The sequence below is a fragment of the Callorhinus ursinus genome, unplaced genomic scaffold (genome assembly GCF_003265705.2).
Source record: "Callorhinus ursinus isolate GAN/ISIS: 27379988/994484 unplaced genomic scaffold, GSC_fseal_2.0 scaffold29, whole genome shotgun sequence".
Taxonomy (NCBI): Eukaryota; Metazoa; Chordata; class Mammalia; order Carnivora; family Otariidae; genus Callorhinus; species Callorhinus ursinus.
Window position 1 is genome coordinate 4,866,439 of NW_027397091.1, and position 6,842 is coordinate 4,873,280.

The following is a 6,842-nucleotide window of genomic DNA, read 5'->3' on the forward strand; positions in this document are numbered from 1 at the left end:
GGTAAAGGTCTCTTATTTTTCCTTCCTATTCATTCAGCAAGCACTTCACCTCAGGCACCATCTGGTGGGTAATAGGTACTATAAGGGGAAATTAAATAAGCAATAAAAATGGCTTATATTTATTGAGAGTTTATTATGGGCCAGGCACTTTCTAAGCTCTTTACATGTATTAACTCATTTACTATATCTATGAGGAAGGCATATTACTGTGCCAGTTTTATAGATGAGAAAAGTCATTCACAGAGGGGGTTAGCCAATGGTAGAGCTGACAGGTGAACCCTGATAATCTAACCTAGATCCTGTGCTCTTTACTACAAATGGCTTTTTGCTCTAATTCGAGGGGTTAAGAATCTATATTCTTGAGGCAGTAGGAAAATAATTATTAAAATCATATGAGCATTTTTTGATCTGTCTGCAAGATTCAGTGAGCTCTACATTCATGATATGTGCCTTACAGCTTCAGTGCATGTGATGGACTGGAAGTTTGTGTCTCCCCAAAATTGATACTTTGGCATCCTAACCTCCAGTGTGATGGTATTAAGAGGTGGGAATTTGCAGAAGTAGTTAGGTCAAAAGGATGAAGCCCTCATGAATGGGATTAGTGCCCTTCTAAAAGGGACCCCAAATAGCTCTCTCTTCCTCCCTCACGATGTGAAGGTACAAGGAGAGCTTAGCAGTCTGCAACCTACAAACAGGTTCTCACCAGAACCTAAACATGCAGACACCTTGATCTTCGATTTCCAGTCTCCAAGAATGTGAGAAATAAATGTCTGTCATTAATAAGTCACCCAGGCTATAGTACTATTACTGTGGCCCGAAATGACTAAAACTGTGCACAATTTAAAGCTGAAAAATAATCATGTGCGTAAGGCTATGACAACACAGGACAACCTATGTGCCTAAATGCTGAGGCAAAGCTTTAAAATGAAGGCTCTAAAAGCTATAATAAGGATGTCTGTGTGCATGTTCCTAATCAATGCTATCACTGTTGAAACCAGACATGCTTAGAAATCTATCCATTAGTACATATGTTTCACTATTAAATCTATGATGTCATTCTTGTTAGGAGGAGGCACAAGTAAGTTTACCTTAACCACTTTGAGGAACTAAATCAATTTATGTGATTCAGGTTTTAAAATTTGTATGAATCCTCACTTTATTTTTTTTTAAAGATTTTATTTATTTATTTGAGAGAGAGAGAATGAGAGATAGAGAGCACGAGAGGGAAGAGGGTCAGAGGGAGAAGCAGACTCTCTGCTCAGCAGGGAGCCCGATGCAGGACTCGATCCCGGGACTCCAGGATCATGACCTGAGCCGAAGGCAGTGGCTTAACCAACTGAGCCACCCAGGCACCCTGAATCCTCACTTTAATCTAGACCTGGGCATCCTTAAAAAGCTCGGTGCTCACTCTTATCTGTAGGTCAGATCTTACAGTGGGAATTGCAATCACTGAATTGGGGAATGTAAATGCAATGGGAGTAATTGAATCCAACAGTAGTGGGGGTCCAAGTGGCAGCACTCACCCATCAAAGGCAAGATGGACATGGTTACCGTAATGAACAACAGAATCAAAGCAGCAGTCAGAATACCCTGACTTGTGCAGACCTATGGTTCTGGCTAGTTAATCATGGCATTCCTAAAAGTGAAATAGGTAGGAAGACTACTAAATTCTTACTCGATCTTTATAAGCAAAAATGTTTTAGGTCAATGAACAAAAGTCTAACTTGAGTCATAAAAACAGAAAGTCACAGCCCCTCAATCAGTTCCCAGACTTGAGTCAGTTTATAAAACCAGAACCTCTTGAATGAAGGGGAAGCTGGGTCCCCTTGAGGAAGGATCCCAGTATACTGCCAAAATTTATCCCGTTAATCTTTCTCCCATACTTCTCCAAAGGGACCTATGGCCTTTTACCAGGACAACTGTCCATTGGCAAAAGACAAATAATCAGAATTTTCAGGGATTGCTGGATACTGGCTCTGAACTGATACTAATTCCAGGACACCCAGAATATCACTGTGACCCACCAGTCAGAGTAAGGGTTTTTGGAGATCAGATGATCAATGGAGTTTTAGCTGAAGTTTTTTTCACAATGGGCCCAGTGGGAACATGTCCTGTGGTAATTTCCCCAGTTCTGGAATGCACAATTGGAAGAGCCATACTTAGCAGCGGCCAGGGTCACCACATGGTTCCCTGACCTGTGGAGTGAAGGCTATTATGGGAAAGGCCAAGTGAAAACTACTAGAACTACCTCTACCTAGGAAAAGAGCAAAACAAAAACAATACTGCATTCTTGGAGGGACTGCAGAGATTATTGCCACCATCAGGGACTAGAGAGATGCAGGGGTAGTGATTCTCACCATGTCCCTTTTCAACTTGCCCATTTGGTCTATGCAGAAGACATCTGGATCTTGGGGAATGACAATGAGTTGTCATAAGCTTAACCAGGTGGTGATTACAATTTCAGCTGTTCCAGATGTGGTTACATTGTTTAAGCAAATTAACACATCCTCTGGTATGTGGTATGCAACTATTGATCTGGAAAATGCCTTTTTCTTCTCCATCCTTGTCTATAAGGGCCACCAGAAGCAGTTTGCCTTCAACTGCTGTGGCCAACAATACTCCCATCGTTTTCCTGTCTCAGAAGTATATTAATTCTCAAGATCTAGGTCATAAATTAGCTCAAAGGAATACTGATTGTCTTTGCCTTCCACAAGGAATCACACTGACCCATTATATTGATGATATTATAGGACCTAATAAGCAGGAAGTAGCAACTACTCTCGATTTATTGGTAAAACATCTGCATATCAAAGGGTGGGAAATAAATACGACAAAAATTCAGAGGCTTTCATCAGTGAAATTTCTAGGGGTCCAGTGCTGTGGGGCATGTCAAGATATGCCTTCGAAGGGAAAGAATAGTTGTTGCATCTGGCTCCTCCTACATCCAAGAAAGAGGCACAATGTTTAGTGGGCTGCTTTGGTTTTTGGAGGACACTTAATTCCTCACTTGGGCATTTTACTCCAACCCCATTTACTGAGTAACCCAAAAAGCTACTAGTTTTAAGTGGGGCCCAGAACAAGAGAATGCTTATAATAGGTCCAGGCTACCAGGCAAACTGTTCTGACACTTGGGACATATCATCTAGCAGTTCCAATGGCATTTGATGTGTCAGTGGAATAGGGGTGCTATTGGTGAATCACAGCAAAGGCCTTTAGGTTGTTGGAGCAAAGCACTACCATCTTCTGCAGATAACTACTGTCCTTTTGAGAATAGCTCTTGGCCTGCTACAGGCCTTAATGGAGACTTAGTGCTTGACCATGGGTCATCAAGTTTCCATGTAACCTGGGCTGTCTATAATGAACTGGGTGTTATCTGACCTAGCAGCACAACAGCACCACATCATCAAATGGAGGTGGTATACAGGAAATGGTGCCAGAGGGTGCCTTTAAGGTGCACGTATGGTATATGAAGAAGTGGCCCAAATGCCCTAGTCCCCACTATTATTGCAGTAATTTCTCTCTCCCACACTTATGGCTTCATGGGAAATTCCCTAAGATCATTTGACAGAGGAAGAAAAGACGTGAGCCTTGCTTACAGATAGTTGTGCTTGATAATGCAGGCAACACCAAAAAGTGGACATCTGCAGCACTACAATCCCTTCCTCAGACATCCCTGATGGGCAGATGTGAAGGGAGAGTCTCCCAGTGGGCGGAACTATAGCAGTGAATGTTATTGGTCACTTTTCTTGGAAGAAATAGTCAGATGTGTGATTATATACAACTTCATGGGCTGTGGCCAATGGTTTGGCATGGTCAGGAATCTGGGAGGAACATGATTGGAAAATTGGTGATAAGGAAATCTGGGGAAGAAGTACATAGACAGTTCTCTCAGAATGGGAACAAATGAAGATATTTTTGCATGTGAATGCTCATCAAAAGGTAACCTCAACAGAGAAGTATTTTAATAATCAAGTGAATAAAATTACTTGTGTAGATACCAGTCAGCTTCTTTCCCCAGACACTCCTTTTACTGCCCAAAGAGTTCATGAACATAAAGGTGATGGTGGCAGAGATGGAGATGATGCATGGAATCAGCAGCATGAACTTCCACTCACCAAAGCCAACCTAGCTAGAGCTGTTGCTGAGTGCTCAACCTGCCAGCAGCGAAGACCAATACTGAATCCTGGATTTGACACTCTGACATTATTTCCCAAGGTACTCAGCCAGCAACCCAGTGCCATGTTGATTACACTGGACCACATCCATCATGGAAAGGATAGCATTTTGTTGTTACTGGAATATACTCTGGATACAAATTTGCCTTCCCTACAAGCAATGTTTCTTCCATATGTAGATTTACAGAATGCCTTACCCACCATTATGGTATTCTACACAGCATTACCTCATTTTAAATTTTTTTTTCTCAGCATTACTTTTGATTAAGGAACTTCATAATAAACAAAGTGTGGCAATGGGCCCATGCTCATAGAATTTACAGGCCTTACTATGTCTCCACCATTCTGAAGCAGGTGGCTTAATAAAATGGTGAAATGGCCTTTTGAAGACTCAGGTACAGTGCCACCTAGCCGGACTACAGCAAGGTTCTTCAGAATGCTGTATATGCTCTGCATCAGGATCCATTATATGGTTCTGTTTCTCTGATAGACAGGATTCACAGGCCCAGGAATCAGAGGTGAGTGGCACAACTCACTATTACCCTCTAGTGACCCACGAGTAAAATTTTTGCTTCCTGTTGCCATGACTTTGTGCTCTGCTGGCCTTAGATCCAAAGGAGGGAATGCTTCCACCAGGAAACACAAGAGTGATTCCATTGAACTCAAGGTTAAGACTGCCTCTAGGCCATTTTGGGTGTCTCATGCTTTAGAACCAACAAGCAATGAAGGGAATTACTGTGTTGGCTGAGTTGATTGATTTCTAATTACTAAGGCAAGATTGGACTACTTCTCCACAACAAAAATAAGGATTATGTCTGAAATATAAGATATCTCTTAATATGTCTATTAGTATTAACAACCCTGTGATTAAAGTCAGTGGAAAAGTGTGACATCCAATCTAAGCAGGACCACCAGTAGCCCCAGACCTTTCTGAACTGAAAGTCTGGGTCCCCTGACTAGGTAAAGAACCAACTGAGATGTGTTCAGAAAACAAAGGGAACACACAGTGGGTGGTACAAGAAGGTAGTCATAAAAAACAGTTACCAAGTAACTAATTACAGAAATGAGGACTGCAGCTGTCATGAGTATTTCTCACTTATTTTGTTACAAATGTTTGTGTGAATATGAATATAAATATAAGTGTATTTTATGTATCTTTGTTTTCTTCCCTCTTATTCCTTGTCATGTAACATAAGATGTATTGACTTTATATCATAATATTTAAATATTGTTAATTTTAAATCATAGTATTTAAATCATGGGATATCAAGAAGAAGAGTAAACATCATTCAAGAACTATCTCCTTTTCTGGAGAAGGAGTTAGGGTACTTTCAGTTGTATGCAGGATAGTTGCATCAAGTTAAGTGGAATTATGACCTTGTTATTATCTATATTTGGAGATTAAGTATCATTTAAGGAGATGCACATGGGTGCCCAGTAACAAATGGTGGACTTGTGGTGGTTAATTTTATTTGTCAACTTTACTTGGCTGTGGGGAGCTGAGATTTTGGTCAAACATTACTCTGGCTGTGCCATGAGGGTGTTTGTAGATGAGATTAATATTTGGATCTGTAGACTGCTCTCCTTAATGTGAGTGCCCTCGTCCAATCAATTGGAAGCCCAAACAGAACAGAAAGGGTAGCACTATAAGATGAAATTTCTCCTGCCTCACTACTCAAGCTGGAACATTGGTATTGGTGTTTTTCTGCCTTCAGACTCAAACTGAAACAATAGCCCATGAGTGTGGAGCCTGTCAGCTTTCAGATTGGAACTTACACCACTGGCTCTCTTATTCTCAGACCTTCAGACTTGGCCTGGAACTAAAACCATACCTTTGGCTCTTTTGTGTCTCCAGCTTGCCAACTGCAGATGTTAGGACTTCTCAGTCTCTATAACTGCATGAGCCAATTTCTTATAATAAATCTCTTCCTTATAATAAAATCATGTATAACCATAGTTATATATTAGTTACATATATGTGTGTATATATACGTGTATATATAGCTATATACACTATTGGTTTTGTTTCTTTGGAGCAGAGAACCAGATTAATGCTCTAATACACTCATTACCTTCATTACAGAGACGAGTCTGAGAAAATTTAAGCACCTTTAGCCACACTAAGCCTAGTAAGTGGCCATGTTGGGATACACCCAGGTTTGTCTGGCTCTAATGTCCTGCTCATATTCCCTGTGCTATACTTGAGTTCTGCTTATGGACCAATAAAAACCCAAAGGAACTACCCTCCATATCTCCTGCTGATGTTTCATTGCCTGTTTCTGAATTCTGTGTTTTAATTATTGTTGCTGTGTAATAATTATTCCAAAATTCAGTAGCATAAAATAGCAATCGCTTTATTTTGCTAATGATTTTATGGTTCATGAATTTAGAAAAGGCTCAACTAGGTTACTCTTTCATGGAATCTCTCATGTGGTTGAAATTAGTTGTCCCCTAGGGTTGCAGTCATCCGAAACCTCAGCCGGATTGAACATTTAAGATGGCTCAGTCATATGATTGGCATTTGACTTTGGCTACTGGCTTAGTGCTCAGCTGGACCATCAATCAGGACACCTTCCTGTGTCCTTTCCAGCATGGTCATATTGGGGCTGTGAGCAGGCCGTAAGAACCGGGTGGAGCCACAGGATCTTCTTTGGCCTACTCTTACAA

At 41.0% G+C, this 6,842-nt stretch overlaps 1 pseudogene; it reads left to right on the forward strand.

Annotated features, from left to right (window-relative positions):
- Positions 1-1,804: 1,804 nt before the first annotated feature.
- LOC112827303 (uncharacterized) lies at positions 1,805-5,230 on the forward strand (annotated as a pseudogene).
- Positions 5,231-6,842: the final 1,612 nt, after the last annotated feature.